Raw genomic sequence first — 19,650 nt, 5'->3', positions numbered from 1 at the left:
CTCCATTCCAAGATGACCAAAAGGAACAGCTCCAGTCTGCAGCTCCCAGCATGACCAATGCAGAAGAGATGTGATTTCTGCATTTCCAACTGAGCCTCCACTGGTGGTACCCAGGAAAACAGGGTCTGGAGTGGACTTCCAGCAAAATCCAATAGACCTGCAGCTGAGGGACCTGACTGTTAGAAGGAAAACTAACAAACAGAAAGGAATAGCATCAACATCAACACAAAGGACATCTACACCCAAACCCCATCTGTAGGTCACCAACATCAAAGACCAAAGGTAGATAAAACCATAAAGATGGGGACAAACCAGAGTAGAAAAGCTGAAAATTCTAAAAACTAGAGCACCTCTTCCCCTCCAAAGGATCGCAGCTCCTCACCAGCAACAGAACAAAGCTGGACGGAGAATGACTTTGATGAGTTGACAGAAGTAAAGGCCTCAGAAAGTTGGTAATAACAAATTTCTCTGAGCTAAAGAAGCATGTTCTAACCCATTGCAAGGAAGCTAAAAACCTTGAAAAAAAGGTTAGATGAATGGCTAAGTAGAATGAACAGTGTAGAGAAGACCTTAAATGACCTGATGCAGCTGAAAACCATGGCACAAGAACTATGTGACACATGGACAAGCTTCAATAGCTGATTTGATCAAGTAGAAGAAAGGGTATCAGTGATTGAAGATCAAATGAATGACATAAAGTGAGAAGACAAGATTAGAGAGAAAAGAGTGAAAAGAAATGAACAAGCCACCAAGAAATATGGGACTATGTGAAAAGACCAAATCTACATCTGATTGGTGTACCTGAAAGTGATGGGGAGAATGGAACCAACTTGGAAAACACTCTTCAGGATATTATCCAGGAGAACTTCCCCAACCTAGCAAGGCAGGCCAGCGTTCAAATTCAGGAAATACAGAGAACACTACAAAGATATTCTTCAAGAGCAACCCCAAGACACAAAGTGTCAGATTCACCAAGGTTGAAATGAAGGAAAAAATGTTAAGGGCAGCCAGAGAGAAAGGTCGGGTTACCCACAAAGGGAAGCCCATAAGACTAACAGCGGATCTCTTGGCAGAAATTCTACAAGCCAGAAGAGAGTGGGGGCCAATATTCAACATTCTTAAAGAAAAGAATTTTCAACCCAGAATTTTATATCCAGCCAAACTAAGCTTCACAAGTGAAGGAGAAATAAAATCCTTTACAGACAAGCAAATGCTGAGAGATTTTGTCACCACCAGGCCTGCTTTACAAGAGCTTCTGAAGGAAGCACTAAACCTGCAAAGGAACAACTGGTACCAGCCACTGCAAAAACATGCCAAATGGTAAAGACCATCAATGTTGTGAAGGAACTGTATCAAATAGTGTGCAAAATAACCAGCTAACATCATAATGATAGGATCAAATTCACACATGACAATATTAACCTTAAATGTAAATGGGCTAAATGCCCTAATTAAAAGGCACAGACTGGCAAATTGGATAAAGAGTCAAGACCCATCAGTGTGCTGTATTCAGGAGATCCATCCCATGTGCAGAGACATGCATAGGCTGAAAATAAAGGGATTAAACCAACAAAATCAAAAGAGACAAAGAAGGCCATAACATAATGGTAAAGGGATGAATTCAACAAGAAGAGCTAAGTATCCTAAATATATATGCATCCAGTACAGGAGCACCCAGATTCATAAAGCAAGTCCTTAGAGACCTACAAAGAGACTTAGACTCCCACACAATAATAATTGGATATTTTAACACCCCACTGTTGATACTAGACAGATCAATGAGACAGAAGGTCAAGAAGGATATCTAGGACTTGAACTCAGCTCTACACCAAGCGGACCTAATAGACATCTACAGAACTCTCCACCCCAAATCAACAGAATATACATTCTTCTCAGCACCACATCACACTTATTCTAAAACTGACCACATAATTGGAAGTAAAGCATTCCTCAACAAATATAAAAGAACAGAAATCACAACAAACTGTGTCTCTCAGACCACAGTGCAATCAAATTAGGACTCAGGATTAAGAAACTCACTCAAAACTGCAGAACTACATGGAAACTGAACAATCTGCTCCTGAATGACTACTGGGTAAATAACGAATTGAAGGCAGAAATAAAGACATTCCTTGAAACCAATGAGAACAAAGACAAAACATACCAGAATCTCTGGGACACATTTAAAGCAGTGTGTAGAAGTAAATTTATAGCACTAAATGCCCACAAGAGAAAGCAGGAAAGATCTAAAATCAACACCCTAACATCATATTAAAGGAACTAGAGAAGCAAGAGGAAACAAATTTAAAAGCTAGCAGAAGGCAAGAAATAACTAAGGTCAGAGAAGAACTGAAAGAGATGGAGACACAAAAACCCATCAAAAAATCAATCAATTCATGAGCTGGTTTTTGAAAAGATCAATAATATTGATAGATCACTAACAAGACTATTAAAGAAGAATCAAATAGATGCAATAAAAAAATTAAGGGGATATCACCACCAATCCCACAGAAATACAAACTACCATCAGAGAATACCATAAACACCTCTATGCAAGTAAACTAGAAAATCTAGAAGAAATGGATAAATTCCTGGACACATACACCCTCCCAAGACTAAATCAGGAAGAAGTTGAATCTCTGAATAGTGCAGTAATAGGCTCTGAAATTGAGGCAATAATTTTGTTTGTTTGTTTGTTTGAGATGGAGTCTCACTCTGTCTCCCAGGCTGGAGTGCAGTGGTGTGATCTTGGCTCACAGAAACCTCTGCCTCCCAAGTTCAAGCGATTCTCCTGCCTCAGCCTCCCAAGTAGCTGGGATTACAGGTGTGTGCCACCATGCCCAGCTAATTTCTTGTATTTTTAGTAGAGACAGGGTTTCACCGTATTAGCCAGGATGGTCTCAATCTCCTGAGCTCATTATCTGCCTGCCTTGGCCTCCCAAAGTGCTGGGATTACAGGCATGAGCCACCGTGCTTGGCCAAGGCAATACCTAATAGCCTACCAACCAAAAAAGCCCAGGACCAGACAGATTCACAGCTGAATTCTACCAGAGGTATAAAGAGGAGCTGGTACCATTCCTTCAGAAACGATTCCAATCAATAGAAAAATAGGGAATCCTCCCTAACTCATTTCATGAGGCCAGCATCATCCTGATACCAAAGCCTGGCAGAGACACTACAAAAAAAAAAAAAAAAAGTAATAAAAAAATTAAAAAATTAAAAAAAGAGAGAATTTTAGACCAATATCCCTGATGAACATCAATGCAAAAATCCTCCATTTTTTTGGATTAAAAAAAACGAATCCAGCAGCACGTCAAAAAGTTCATCCACCATGATCAAGTCAGCTTCATCCCTGGGAGGCAAGGCTGGTTCAACATATGCAAATCAATAAACGTGATCCATCACATAAACATAAACAGAACCAACAACAAAAACCACATGATTATCTCAATAGATGCTGAAAAGACCTTCAACAAAATTCAACAGCCCTTCTTGCTAAAACTCTCTAAACTAGGGATTGATGGAACGTATCTGAAAATAATAAGAGCCATTTATGACAATCCCACAGAAATATCATATTGAATGGGCAAAAACTAGAAGCATTCACTTTGAAAACCGGCACAAGACAAGGATGCCCTCTCTTACCACTCCTATTCAACATAGTGTTGGAAGTTCTGGCCAGGGTAATCAGGTAAGAGAAAAAAATAAAGGGCATTCAATTAGGAAAAGAGGAACTCAAATTGTCCCTGTTTGCAGATGACATGATTGTATACTTAGAAAACCCCATCATCTCACCCCAAAATCTCCTTAAGCTGATAACCAACTTCAGCAAAGTCTCAGGATACAAAATCAATGTGCAAAAATCACAAGCATTCCTATATACCAATAACAGAGAGCCATATCATGAGTGAACTCCCATTCACAATTGGTACAAAGAGAATAAAACACCTAGGAATCCAACTTACAAAGGACGTGAAGGACCTCTTCAAGAACTACAAACCACTGCTCAACAAAATAAAAGAGGACACAAATAAATGGAAGAGCATTCCATGCTCATGTATAGGAAGAATCGATATCATGAAAATGGCCATACTGCCAAAGGTAAAGGTAATTTATAGATTCAATGCCATCCCCATCAAGCTACCAATGGCTTTCTTCACAGAATTGGAAAAAACTAATTTAAAGTTCATATGGAACTAAAAAGGAGCTCATATGGCCAAGACAATCCTAAGCAAAAAGAGCAAAGCTGAAGGCATTACACTACCTGACTTCAAACTATACTACAAGGCTACAGTAACCAAAAAAGCAGGGCACTGGTACCAAAACAGATATATAGACCAATGGAACAGAACAGAGTCCTCAGAAATAACACATCTACAACCATCTGATCTTTGAAAAACTAGACAAAAACAAGAAGTGGGGAAAGGATTCCCTATTTAATAAATAGTGCTGGGAAAACTGGCTAGTCCTACATAGAAAGCTAAAATTGGACCCCTTCCTTACACCTTATACAAAAATTAACTCAAGGTGGATTAAAGACTTAAGTTAAACCATAAAAACCCTAGAAGAAAACCTACGCAATACCATTCAGGACATAGGCATGGGAAAGGACGTCATGACTAAAACACCAAAAGCAATGGCAACAAAAGCCAAAATAGACAAATGGGATCTAATTAAAATAAATCATGCTACTATAAAGACACATGCACACTATGTTTATTGTGGCACTATTCACAACAGCAGAGACTTGGAACCAGCCCAAATGTCCATCAATGATAGACTGGATTAAGAAAATGTGGCACATATACACCATGGAATACTATGCAACCATAAAAAAGGATGAGTTCATGTCCTTTGCATGGACATGGATGAAGCTGGAAACCATCGTTCTCAGCAAACTATCACAAGGATAGAAAACCAAACACCGCATGTTCTCATTCATAGGTGGGAATTGAACACTTGGCACTTGGACACAGGGCAGGGAACATCACACACCGGGGCCTGTCGGGGGGTGGGGAGCTGGGAGAGTGACAGCATTAGGAGAGATACCTAATGTAAATGAGTTGATGTGTGCAGCAAACCAACATGGCACATATATACTTATGTATCAAAGCTGCACTTTGTGCACTTGTACTCTAGAATTTAAAGTATAATAATAATAAAATAATCACAAGTAGCAGACTAAAAAATAATAATGAATTACTTTCCAGTTGTATTCATTATAAATACTAACTAACATCTTTTTCCTGGCTTTAATTATTTTTTGTACGGTTTTATACATTCACACACACATAGAACAATAAAAGCATATCCAATTATTCAATTTTAGTTGTCTTTATTAATATAAATGTTAAAAATGATCTTTTTTTTTTTTCTGTTTGAAAAGGGCTTTTATTGTTGTACTCAAGAGTGTTATTTCTGGAGACAAAGTTGCCTGTGCTTTAATAGGCATTTTCTAGGAAGAATCCGAACCATAAGCCATAAAATGTTACATTAATAAATTCAAGACAAAGCAAAAAGTATAGATTTGCTTTCAGCATTTTTGAGATGTTTAGTTTTCTATTAATCATGCTATTAAAATAAGTTTTGTTTGAATAATTGCTTTTCTGATATATGTACAAACACACACAAACACACTCACTTCATAATTTTCTTACACCTAAGATTTATCTTCAGAGTAATTTGTGTCGAGTTAACTCCATGTAAATTGACACTGAAAGTCTGTATGTTTGCAGGCAGAGAGACCACATGTTCAAAGAAAACTGTGTAACAAATATTTATTAATTTTTCAGGACTCAGAAATGTAAGAATTTTTTTATATTTCTTTCTCTTTTTTTGAGATAGAGTCTCACTCTGTCACCCAGGCTAGAGTGCAATGGCATGATCTCAGCTCACTGCAACCTTCCCTCTGGGGTTCAAGCGATTCTCCTGCCTAAGCCTCCAGGCATGCGCAACCATGTCCAGGTAATTTTTGTATTTTTAGTAGAGATGGGGTTTCACCTTGTTGGCCAGGCTGATCTTCAACTATTGACCTCAGGCAATCCACCTGCTTCACTAAATTATGCACTAAAAGTGTATAATTACACTGTTTGCAATACAAATGATAAATGCTAGAGGTGATGGATATCTTATTTACCCTAATGAAATTTCTACATATTGTATGCCTGAATCAAAATATGCCATACAAGGCATAAATATATACACATACTATATACCCACAAATACTAATAATAAATTTCAATAAAAAAATAGGGAGGGTGCAGTGGCTCATGCCTGTAATCCCAGCACTTTGGGAGGCCAAGGTGGGCAGATCACCTGAGGTCAGGAGTACGTGACCATCCTGGCCAACCTGGTGAAAATCATCTCTACTAAAAATACAAAAATTAACCAGGCATGGTGGCGCACACCTGTAATCCAAGAACTCCCAGGTTCAAGCAATTCTTCCTCAGGCTCCTGAATAACTGGGATTACAGGCATGCACCACCATGCCCAGCTAATTTTTGTATTTTTATTAGAGATGGGGTTTCTCCATCTTGGTCAGGCTGGTCTTGATCTCCTGACCTCAAGCGATTCACCTGCCTCAGCCTCCCAAAGTGCTAGAATTACAGGCATGAGCCACTACGTCCGGCCCATACAACTTTATATTTAAAAAACCATAAACATTATATTAAAACCTGTCTACACTAATAAATACACCTAGCCGTATTTTAATAGTTTTAACTATAATTAATTTCTTTCTCTCACTATAATGTAGAAAAGCATTACTCTGAAACCCCACCTTATTTTTTATCTTTGTTTATTAATAAAGTAATTCATGGTTTTTGAAAAAAAGTTTTAAGATGTTTTGCATACATGTTAATGTAGGTTAGGTCATTCAACAGACATTCAAAGCATCAACATTGTCACAGGCTAAAATTATACAAATGAGAACATGAACCCCCACCTTATACATTACTTAATATAAGTTAACTACAAAAACCCTCTCCACTTATGTTTTCATCATGCATCTTACATTTTAATGTCCTTACTCTCTTATAGAAAAGGTCATACCTAATGCCCAACTAATAAAAAACAATCTCTAATATCTCTAATGCAGCATCAATTGATCATATGCTTTCACATGTGAATACAATAGGAATAAAACAACAGCATAAAGCAGTGTGAAAGCTGTATTACATCATTCACTTTTCAAAAAATTTTTTCAAGGAAACAAGTATACTTTCAATGTAATTACAGTGCCTCAAAAATCTACTTTTTTAAAAGTTATGTAGAAATAATTTAACAGCTGTAGCTGTGGATTAGTTTTTATACTCAAAATTCTGATTTAGTGTAATGTCTGAAGTGTCAGAGCCTTAATTATTCTATCAAAAATTCTCTGATATTTACATAGAATCAATTTTGAATTAAATAGTTTTTCATATTTGCTGCATCTGCAAAAATATATTTTAGTATAAACCCTCTGGTGTTTTCTAAGCTGTAGTTTTTGGGGAAAAAAGTCTTTCCAAATTCATTACATTTGCAGGACTATTCTCAATATAAATTTCCTTGATTCCCTCAAACAAAGCTTGAGCAACTGCTTCAGGGCTTTCCTCTAGCACAAAATGTGGGCAATAAGATCTGTGACACAAGTAAAGGCACTACTACCCCCTTTATAGTCATAATGGCTGTCTTCAGAATAAATATTCTTCTTCACTTTAAAGGCTTCTATTTTCTGAAAGATTTTTTGACAGTAATTGCACTTAATGCTTTATTAACTATGAACCTTCTTCTGTTGAGTAAGATATGAGTAGGCATTAAAGGTTTTTCCATATCCTTTGTATTTGTACAATTTTTCTCAAGGATAAGAGCTTTCCTGTGAAATACGCTGTAAGCACTAATAAAATATTTTGCTACATTCTTCACACTTACAGGAGTTTTGGAAGTATGAATTATATGACCTACAATCATGTGTGACAACCATATAAACGCTTTGTCAGGTTTTATACATTTCTAGGGTCTCACACTAGTATAATTTATTTTTACATATAGGGAATTTGGAGGTGTTGGTAAAAGCACTGTCGCATCTTTCAGGTTTGCAGGGTTCCTCTTCAGCATGAATTATCACCATGTCTCTTAAGAATTAAGAACTTGTAGCTAGGCATGGTGACTCACACCTGTAACCCCAGCACTTTGGAAGGCCAAGGCAGGTAGATTACCTGAGGTCAGGAGTTCGAGAGCAGCCTGGCCAACATTGTGAAACCCCATCTCTACCAAAAATACAAAAAATTAGCCAGGCATGGTGTTGGTCACCTGTAATCCCAGCTACTTGTGAGACTGAGGCAGAAGAATGGCTTAAACCCAGGAGGCAAAAGTTGCAGTGAGCCAAGATCGTGCCATTGCACTCCAGCCTCGGTGACAAGAGTGAAACTCCATCTCAAAAAAAAAAAAAAAAAAAAAAAGGAATTGAGAACTTGTTATAGGCTTTGCCACATTCTTCACATGTGTAGGGTTTCTGTTTGGTATGAATTATGTGTAATAAGGGTTGAGAATTTCCTTAAAAAGCTTTGTCACATTCTTTATATTTGTAGGGTTTATGTTCGATATAAACTTTCATATTTAGTCAGAGTCAAGGACTGGTTAAAGGCTTTCCCACATTCAACACATTCATAGGGTTTCCCTCCAGTAAAAATTGTCGTATGCTAATTAAAAGTGGAGGAACATTTAAAAGATTTGTCACATTCTTCACTATGTAGGGTTTTCGTTCAATATGAATTTTCTTATGTTTATTAAGGTCTGAGGACCAGTTAAAAGCTTTGCCACATTCTTCACATTTGTAAGGTTTCTCTCCAGTATGAATTCTCTTATGGGTAGTTAGAGTTGAGGATGCAGTAAAGGATTTGCCACATTCTTCACATTTGTAGGGTTTCTCTCCAGTATGAGTTCTTTTATGTTTAGAGAGGATTGAGGGCCAAGTAAAGGTTTTGCCACATTCATCGCATTTGTAGGGTTTCTCTCCAGTATGAATTTTCTCATGTGAAAAAAGGGTTGTGGAATGGTTAAAGGCTTTGCCACATTCTCTACATCTGTAGGGTTTCTCTCCAGTATGAAGTATCTTATGTGTAGTAAGGTGTGAGGATAGGTGAAAGGCTTTGCCACAATCTTCACATTTATAGGGTTTCTCTCCTGTATGAATTCTCTTATGTATAGTAAGGTTAGAGCAGTGCTTAAAGGATTTGCCACATTCTTCACATTTGTAGGGTTTCCCTCTAGTATGAATTTTCTTATGTGTAGTAACGTGTGAGGGGTGCTAAAAGGCTTTGCCACATTCTTCACATTTGTAAGGTTTCTCTCCAGTATGAACTATCTTATGTATAGTAAGGTCTGCGGATCAGTTGAAGGCTTTGCCACATTCTTCACATTTGTAAGGTTTCTCTCCACTATGAATTTTCTTATGTGTAGTAAGGTTTGAGGACTGCTTAAAGGCTTTGCCACATTCTTCACATCTGTAGGGTTTCTCTCCGGTGTGAATTCTCTTATGTGTAGTAAGGTTTGCAGATTGGTTAAAAGCTTTGCCACATTCTTCACATCTGTAGGGTTTCTCTCCAGTATGAATTTTCTCATGTGTAGTAAGGGTTGAGGACCGGTTAAAAGCTTTGCCACATATTATACATTTGAAAAGATTTATTACAGTATGTCTTATCTTATATGTGTTTGAATTTGAAAACTTAGGAAAGACTTTTCCATATTTATCACATTGAAATATTTTTTTCTGGGTAGTTGTCAAACATTGGTTAAGTCCATTATAACCTCCTTTGTGCACCTTATGCTCACCCATGCTTTTACAGCCTTTTTTTAACTGTAAATTGTCATGTCTGCATTTTTCATATCTTCTCAGTATCACTTTTTGTAAAGACTCTTTTATGCTCTTCTCTGGCCAAAGGTCTTGGGCAAAATGAGAACTCATAACTAAAAGAAACAACAAAAACACATTACTTCAATTGCTAGACTCAGATAAATATACTTTACAAATCTAACCTATAAAATTATACAAACTACATAAGCAAGATGACATAGCAGAATACCACCAACTCTAATTTCTTCCTGGACATATAAATGTAATAAAAACATGCTGACAAAAACAAAATTGTAAAAAATTTATAAATGAGTTAAGTGTGTGAAGGGCCCCAGGTGAGCAGAATGCAAATAGCCACATAGAAGAAAAAGAAAGCTCTGTTAGTTACACCCATCACAGCTCTTCCTGCTGCCCAGTATAACATTGTGCTTTTAAAAGTAAATTGCTGGTTGGGCATGGGGACTCACGCCTGTAATCACAGCACTTAGGGAGGCTGAGGTGGGTGGATCATGAGGTCAGGAGTTCAAAACCAGCGTGGTCAAGATGGTGAAACCTTGTCTTTACTAAAAATACAAAAAATTAGCGGGCATGGAAGCGGGCACCTTTAATCCCAGCTACTCGGTAGGCTGTGGGAGAGAATGGCTTCAACCAGGGAGGCAAAGATTGCAGTGAGCCAAGATTGCACCACTGCACTCCAGCCTGGCGACAGAGCGAGACTCCATCTCAAAAAAAAAAAAAAGGAAATTGTTGGCCAGGCAAGATGGCTCATGCCTGTAACTCCAAAACTTTGGTAAGGCAAAGCAGGTGGATCACCTGAGGTCAGGAGATTGAGATCAGCCTGACCAACATGGTGAAACCCCATCTCAACTAAAAATACAGAAAATTAGCCAGGCATGGTAACAAGAACCTGTAATCCTAGCTACCTGAAGGCTGAAGCAGGAGAATTGCTTCAACTGTGGAGGCAGAGATTGTAGTGAGCTAAGATTATGCCCCTGCACTCCAGCCTAGGTAAGAGAGTGAGACTCTGTCTCTCTCACACACACACAAATGTAAATTGCCAACTCCTGGTTTCTTTTTTTAAAATAAGAAAAATATTGGCACATACATCTTTATTTCTGGTTTCTATGAACTTTTACTTTAGACACCAGATAATGTCTCCCATAACATAAAATGCTGAAAGAAATAGTGATATTCGTTAGAATGACAGTTTGAGTCTGCTGAGTCTAAAGGTAAATGTTACAGAAGCAGAGAAACTTCAGTAACCCAAACAGGGAATGGCTGTAACAAGTGATTACTGATTATTAAGAAGAAATATGAATAAGCCGATTTAACTAAACAATAAACATAACATTTTAGATAAGACACATCCTAAAAACATGTTTGAGAAATTCCCAGAATCTCTAGCCAAGACAATTGATTTCAGACGACACAAGGACAAACCTATTATTATAAAGATTGGAACAGGTAGCTTCTTGTTAATATATGAATCTCAATCAAAGATTACAAAGTATACAAAATATTCAGGCAACACGGCCCATTAAAAAAGTTCATAGGTGGGAACTGAACAGTTTTCAAAAGTGACTATAAAAAGTGTATGAAGTAGAATAATTTATAATCCTTTGGGTATATACCCAGTAGTGGGATGGCTGGGTCATATGGTACATTTAGTTCTAGATCCTTGAGGAATTGCCATACTGTTTTCCATAATGGTTGAACTAGTTTACAATCCTACCAACAGTGTAAAAGTGTTCCTATTTCTCCACATCCTCTCCAACACCTGTTGTTTCCTGACTTCTTAATGATTGCCATTCTAACTGGTGTAAGATGGTATCTCATTGTGGTTTTGATTTGCATTTCTCTGATGGCGAGTGATGATGAGCATTTTTTCATGTGTCTGTTGGCTGTATGAATGTCCTTTTGAGAAACACGTATGTTTATTGAGGTACTATTCACAATAGCAAAGACTTGGAATCAACCCAAATGTCCATCTGTGACAGACTGTATTAAGAAAATGTGGGCCGGGCGCGGTGGCTCAAGCCTGTAATCCCAGCACTTTGGGAGGCTGAGATGCGCGGATCACGAGGTCAGGAGATCGAGACCATCCTGGCTAACACGGTGAAACCCCGTCTCTACTAAAAAAAATACAAAAACTAGCCGGGCGAGGCGGCGGGCGCCTGTAGTCCCAGCTACTCGGGAGGCTGAGGCAGGAGAATGGCGTAAACCCGGGAGGTGGAGCTTGCAGTGAGCTGAGATCCGGCCACTGCACTCCAGTCCGGGCAACAGAGTGACACTCCGCCTCAAAAAAAAAAAAAAAAAAAAAAGAAAATGTAGCACATATACACCATGGAATACTATGCAGCCATAAAAAAGGATGAGTTTGCGTCCTTTGTAGGGACATGGATGCAGCTGGAAACCATCATTCTTAGCAAACTATCACAAGAAGAGAAAACCGAACACTGCATGTTCTCACTCATAGGTGGGAACTGAACAATGAGATCACTTGGACTCAGGAAAGGGAACATCACACACTGGGGCCTATCATGGGGAGGGAGCAGGAGGGAGGGATTGTACTGGGGAGTTATACATGATATAAATGATGAATTGATGGGTGCTGACGAGTGGATGGGTGCAGTACACCAACATGGCATAAGTATACATATGTAACAAACCTGTACATTATGCACATGTACCCTAGAACTTAAAGTATAATAAAAAAAAAAGAAAAGAAAAAAAAGTGTATAAAGTAATTTTAAAAATTCAGAATAAATTGAATGGGCCAGGCTTTGAGGCTCATTCCTGTAATTCTAACACATTGGGAAGTCAAGGTGGGAAAATCACATGAGGTCAGGAGTTTGAGACCAGCCTGGCCAACATGATGAAACCCTGTAACTACTAAAAATACAGAAATTAGCTGGGTGTGGTGGCATCTGCCTGTATTCCCAGCTACTTGAGAAACTGACACACAAGAATTGCTTGAACTCAAGACGGGAAGGTTCAGTGAGTGAAGACTGTACCACTGCTAGCCAGGCTGGGCAACAGAGCAAGACTGTATGAAAAAAAAAAAAGGACAGGAACAGTGGCTCAGGCCTGTAATCCCAGCACTTTGGAAGGCTGGAGTGGGTGGATCATTTGGGGTCAGGAGTTCAAGATCAGCCTGGCCAACAGAGTGAAAGCCTGTCTCTACTAAAAATACAAAAATCAGTCAAGTGCGGCAGCATACACCTGTAATCCCAGGTACTAGGAGGCTGAGGCAGGAGAGTCACTTGAACCTGGGAGGGGGAGATTGCAGTGAACCAGAATCATGCCACTGCACTCTAGCCTGAGCAACAGAGTGAGACTCTGTCTCAGAAAATAAACAAATCAATAAATAAATTGGATCTTTTAGAGGTTTTATGTGATCCCCTAGATACCACTAAGAAAATATCTATCTAGATACACAAAAGAAAATAAGAAAAATAATTGAAAGCATATCAATACAAAAATTAAAAAACACAAAAAGAAAGAGAAAAAACAAAGATAAAATAATCAAATAAAACAATTAGTAAAATAACATTAGCTAGGCGCAGTCGCTCACACTTGTAATCCCAGCACATTCCAGCGAGGCCAAGGTGGGTGATTCACTGGAGGTCAGGAGTTCAAGACCAGCCTGGGCAAGATGGCATAACTCCATCTCTACTAAAAATACCAAAAATTAGCCAGTCGTGGTGGTGGGTGCCTGTAATCCCAGCCACTCAGGAGGCTGAGACAGGAGAATTACTTGAACCCTGGAGGCAGAGGTTGCAGTGAGCCAAGATTGTGCCATTTCACTCCAGCCTGAGTGACAGAGCGAGACTCTGTCTCAAAATAAATAAATAAATAAATAACATTAGTAAGGTTTTCTCTTTCAGAAAACTATACATATATATTTTATATATATATATATAAAATTATCTTTCCAGTCAAGAAACATACTTTCAATAAAAAGGTTTATTAAAAAATTTTATCAGCCTGACCAACATGGTGAAACCCCATCTCTACTGAAAATACAAAAATTAGCCAGGAGTGGTGGTGCATGCCTGTAATCCCAGCTACTCAGGAGACTGAGGCAGGAGAATCACTTGAACAAACTACACTGCAGCCTGAGTGACAGAGCGAGCCTTCGTCTAAAAAAAAAAAAAAAAAAAATTAAAATCAAGATCCAACTTACTTTTCTACAAGAGTCACTGGAGATCTAATGACAAAGACTGAAAGTGGCAAGATGGAAGTAGAAATTTCATGTAAATATTAACCAAATGACAGCAGGTCAAAATAATATTACACAAGCTACATCTTAAGTCAAAAACAGTCATATTTTATAAAATGTACTTTAAGTCAAAACTTCAAAAAGACAAAGGACATTAAACAATATATAGATCACCTGAGTTCAGGCATTCAAGACCAGCCTGGCCATCACGGTGAAAGCTCGTCACTACCAAAAATACAAAAAAATTAGCCGGGTGTGGTAGCAGATGCCTTTAATCCCAGCTACTCAGAAGGCTGAAACAGGAAAATCGCTTGAACTCGGGAAGCATAGGTTGCAGTGAGCTGAGATCGCACCATTGCACTTCAGCCTGAGCAACAAGAGTGAAAATCTGTCACAAAAGAAAATAAATACATAAATAAAATTATATATATATAAAAAATAGAATGCCTGAGTGGTTTTTTAAAAAGCACTCCGTATGCTGCCTACAATAGACTCATTTTAGCCTTGAGTCAAATAGGCTGAAAATAAAAGAATGAAAAAAATGTTTATTCCATGAGAATAGTAACCACAATTGAGTGATGTGGTCATAATTATATTAGACATAATATGCCTTAAGTGACATACACTGATATTAAAGTGAGTTGATTTAGCAGGAATCGATAACTATAATATTTATCTATCTATATTTATGTGTGTATATAACATCAGGGCTCCAAAATATATGAAGCAACTATTGACAAAAGTGAAGCAAGACATACATGGCAACATAATAATTGCAGACATCAAGACCCAGTTTGCAATAATAAATATAAAATTCAGATAAAAAATAAGAAAGAGAAAACTTAGACACCATTATAGACTATATTAATTATTTTGCACATAGAGGAATACTTGAGAGTGCATAATTTATAAAGAAAAAAGTTTTATTTGTCTCACAGTTTGGCAGACTGTATAAGAAGTGTGTGGCAGCATCTGCTTCTGGTGAGGATTTCAGGAAGCTTAAAATCATGGTGGAAGGTAAAGAGTAACTGGACATATTATATGGTAAGAGACAGAGCAAGTGTGAGGTGAAGGACCCAGGTTCATTTTGGGAGACCAAGGTAAGAGGATCCCTTGGGGCCAAACGTTTGAGACCAGCCTGGGCAACATAGTGAGATCCTAACACTACAAACAAGCAAACAATTAGCCAGACATGGTAGTGCATGTCTGTAGTCCTAGCTACTCAGAAACTGACTTGAAAGGATCACTTGAGCCCAGCAGGCTGAGGCTACAGTGAGCCAAAATTATGCTATTGCATTCCAGCCTGGGTGACGGTAAGATCTTGTCTCAAAACAACAACAAAACAATTTAAAAAGACTAAAATTATACACTGTTTTCTTTCTTTCTTTTTTTTTTTTTTTGAGACGGAGTCTCGCTCTGTCGCCCAGGCTGGAGTGCAGTGGCCGGATCTCAGCTCACTGCAAGCTCCGCCTCCCGGGTTTACGCCATTCTCTTGCCTCAGCCTCCCGAGTAGCTGAGACTACAGGCGCCCGCCATCTCGCCCGGCTAATTTTTTGTATATTTTAGTAGAGACGGGGTTTCACCGTGTTAGCCAGGATGGTCTGGATCTCCTGACCTCGTGATCCGCCCGTCTCGGCCTCCCAAAGTGCTGGGATTACAGGCTACACTGTTTTCTTTTGGGGGGGGTGGGTGATTAAATGAGCCTTTATAAGAACCTTGTAGCAGTTGTGTTTGAAGGCGGCTGCCCTACAAAAAAAAAAAACATTTTAATTTAATTTAAATCCCTAATTGCATGAGCAGGAAAACCAGGGCTGGAGCTCAACTGGGACCGGTGGAACCCAGTCCTCACGGAGGCACACGCATGTAAGTGGGCACGGGGACGCCCTTGCACTGTCATGAAGCCGGCCCAGCGGCAGGAAACACAGAATGGCTTCTGCCTTTCCTCTCATAGAACCAATTTTTAAAGAATGGGACAGGAAAGAAGCAAAAATGAAACTAAAAGCAGACCCGATCCTTTTAAAACATTTTTGTAGACTCTAAAGGGAGTTACAAAAAAAAAAAAAAAAAAGTCTGAAAGCAAATCCCGACAGCAACCCCTAGGTTTAAGGACAGGTTCTAAACTACACCCAAACGGAAAACCTGAAGTCTGTGCGCAGCGGCTCGCTGCAAACCTGGACAGCACCTCCCAACCTGCACACACCTGTGCACACTCACCTGCCAGGAACTAGGCCAGGGTGGCTTAAGATTGCGTCCATCGAAATGAATAGAAAAAAGGAAAGAATTTAATAAAATAAATCACAACAGAAAAACCCCGCAACAGTCCCCACTCCAGCTTCCTGCTCCGGGCTGCTGCCGACCGGATCCTCTCCTCCTCCCTTCATGGGCAGCTTCTGGCATCCCTGCTTCTCTGGCTGGGTCTGTTCTTCAGTTTGTTCTTCTGCTAAGTCTGGGAAGTCCGGGGGCGGGGGTCTCCAGCACAAGCAGCGGTGGAAGCGTTCAGCCGGAGCGAGGGCTGCCTCGGTCATCCTGCATCTGTCCGTCAGTCACCGGGGCTGGCCGGCCGTCCCTGCCAGGGGCTATGGCACCATGAGCCACCCACCCTCCAGGGCACAGGACCAGCAGGACGGCGCAGCCCACAACAAAGACCCCAGGGTCTGCACGGTTTACTTTTAACTCCATCATCATGAGGTGATTTAAAAAAAAAAATCTTTCAACTTACAGATCGCCATGGGAAGGCAGTCAAAGATCGGGAGCCTAAGAAGGGGAAAAGCAAAAACAAAATGAAACCCCCCGCTCGGTTCAGAAGCCCCGGGCGCTGGCCTTGCCCACGCGCGTCACAGTGTCCACGGTGAGCCGCCCGTGTGCCGGCAGGGGCCGAACAAGGGGGCCGGGAGCAGAACCAGCCCCCAAGGTCCACTTTTCTGTTGGTGTCAGGCAAACTAAAGGCAAAGAGAGAAAGGAAGAAAGCCCACGGGAAAGGTCCCCCAGCGATGATCCTTGTCTGCCTATGAGGTGGCACCAGCCCCCCAGCCCTGATGAAATTTTGCAGCCAAGAATTGAGGTCTCGCCTCTGCAGCACGGCCGGTGCTTGCTCTTGGGACTGGCACGGTGTCTTCCCGAGCCAGCGGAGGGTGGTGCAGTGGGTCCTTCTAGACTGGGGGCCAGGTGGGGAAGGAGGGAGCCCGTTTTCCACGGGGCCTGGCTTGCACTATTCCCACGTGGCTGACTGGGGGATGGAGCGGGGTGGGATTATGTCCAGGAGGTACTCTCGCTGGTGGTCCACGGCCGAGGAGCTCTTCTGCACCACCAGGCTTGGGCTGACAAACGCAAGGGTCCCGCCTGTGCTGAGGGGCGTCTTCTTCCAGTTGGAGGTGCCGCTGCCCTTGACAGGTTCATTCGGAATGTCTGCCAGTCCTGCTGACCAGGGCTGTGGCCAAGGCTGAGTTCTGCAGTATGGGTGACGGACTGAACGTATGCAGGACACCTCGGGGCGTCATGGCCGAACCCCGGGACAGCAGGCAAAGGCCTGTGGCACAGCCCCGTTACTCTAGTCGCAGGCCTCTCCTGAGTCGAAGGCCAACCTACGCCGGAGTTTTACGACCTGCTTCGGCGTGGGATGTGGGGCGGCGGCGGCCGCAGCCTCGGCCTTGGCCCGTGCAGCAGAGGCTGTGCCCTGCTGCAGGAGCTGCTGCTCAATCTCCTGCTCCTGCTGCAGCGCCTTCACGAAGGCGGCCTTCAGCCGGCTGGTGTGCTCCACCTTGAGCGCCTTCTTCTGGTTGGTCGTCATGCAGTTCTCACACATGATGGCGCCGCTCTTCTCCTCCCGCCAGTGGCACGTGAAGTCCATCTTGCAGTGTGCACACATGTAGGGCTCCCGGGACAGCACAGCGGCGGCCAACATCCTGCCCGCTTGTGTCTCCAGTAGGTTCTGCACCACCTCCTCCAGGCCGACCAGGTAGATGAACTCATTGTTGGGGGAGCTGGGCAGAAAGTTCATCTCCGGGGCTGGGGGCTCGGGTGGGGGCATCTCGAGTAGCGTCTTCTCCAGCTGTTTGCGCAGCACCAGCCTGGTGGCCGCCTGTCGGCTTGCTGAAGACTCGGTGGAAGTGACCACAGAGGCCACGCTAGTTGGGGTGGAGTTGGCCTGAGCGTAGGAGGCTGTCGTCCCCTTCAGTGATGCTGGGGTGGGCTGTGGGATGTTGACGAGCAGGCTGGTGTTGGGAACACTGGCAATGTGGATGAGGCCCTGCTGGACGATCCTCTGTCCCTGAATCTGCACACTGGACACCGATGCCCGGGGGGCCAGAAGGAGGGGCGGTGGGCTTGTGCTGGAATGTTTCATAATGCTGTGGATTTGCTGGGCCCCCCTGACGAGTGGGGACATGACGACCTGCGAGTTCCCCTGCGGCCCCAGCTTCACGGACGCCTGCTGCCCACCTCGGACCTGGGGCGGAGATATGACACTGCCGAACATCCGAGCTGAAGAGATCTGGAGTGATGGCTTGCCAGCAGGAATGTTCTGGGTGCCCCGAACAAGCGGCGGAGGGGTGGTCACGGCGCTCCAGACAGAACCTGCGGGCTTCTGGGCGGTGGCTTCCTTTCGTGTTTGACTCCTCCGCAACTTTTTCAACAAAACGAGTTTTGCTTCTTCTAACCTCAACTCTTCTTTCAGCTGCTTGAACATCCTTTCTCGTTCTTTCGGGTTGCTTTTCATGAGAGCCTCGGTGCTAGTCTCCAAGGCCACCATGATCAGCGCATTCTCTCTCGGGCTGGAGGGCTGCTCGTTGTGGGAGAGTACAATCACGTCGGGTGAGGGGGGGTCTCCTCTCAGATTTCGTGTCACTGTATGAGGAGGGCATGTCCACGGGTCCATCGCCCACCAGACCTTCGCCTCTGCCCACGGCCACCATCGTGGCCCCTGTTGCCCTCAGCAATCCTTGGGCTGGACCCGCTCCCGGCTCAGGTGTCACCCTCATGTCTTTGTCAGTGTTTAAATCTGAAGCCAACAATCCTCTCTCCATTGTTATTTTCTTGCTCTTCACTTCGTCCTCCGTTGCGTCCAGTTCAAGCGCTCGTTTCTGACGCGTGTTTGGCATGCTTCTTCGGTCATTCTGAACTGGCTTCGCGGTATGGGGTGCTGGTCCTACCAGTTGGTCATGGCCACAGTGACGTCAAAAGGCTACCTACTTGAGACGACGTGCTGACCAACCCAGCCGTGGGTCGGCCAGGTCCTGGGCAGCGCGCGGGGTAGTGGGGCTGCGGGTCCGGGGTCGCCCGCGGGGCTGGGCGGTGTTGGGGCCGGGGGCGCCGGGCCGCGCGTGCTTGTTCCGCCTGTGGGGCCGCCCAGGTCCACCGCACTCGCTCACCTGTGCTGGCTCAGCCTGTCTGCTGGCCCTCCAGCACCACCGGCCAGATAATGCGTCCCGGGGCCGCACACGTGGAGCCTGGCGCCGCCGTCACAGCCCAGGACATGCGCACCAGGTCAGTGCGCTCCGCCCGCGGTCCCCAAAACACTGGGGAGCTTTCACAGGCTACGCCACCCGCCGGCGCCCAGCTGGGCGGGGCCTTACACTGTGCTTTCTAACAAAAACTGAAT

General features: G+C 42.5%; 2 pseudogenes across 2 annotated transcripts in view; both read right to left on the bottom strand.

The window, feature by feature from the left end:
• Positions 1-6,779: 6,779 nt before the first annotated feature.
• The window catches only part of LOC117093725, a 433,995-nt pseudogene continuing 421,124 nt past the window's right edge, over positions 6,780-19,650 (bottom strand). The window contains exon 4 of the transcript XR_004441215.1: positions 6,780-9,945. The product of XR_004441215.1 is annotated as a zinc finger protein 253-like (transcript). The remainder of the gene's footprint in view (positions 9,946-19,650) is intronic.
• On the bottom strand, positions 15,734-19,436 carry LOC117093719 (annotated as a pseudogene). The gene has a single exon (XR_004441214.1). The product of XR_004441214.1 is annotated as a transcriptional repressor p66-alpha-like (transcript).

This window comes from Trachypithecus francoisi, unplaced genomic scaffold (genome assembly GCF_009764315.1).
Source record: "Trachypithecus francoisi isolate TF-2019V2 unplaced genomic scaffold, Tfra_2.0 Lachesis_group12, whole genome shotgun sequence".
NCBI classification, from domain to species: Eukaryota; Metazoa; Chordata; class Mammalia; order Primates; family Cercopithecidae; genus Trachypithecus; species Trachypithecus francoisi.
This window is presented reverse-complemented; position numbering and strand designations above follow the sequence as displayed.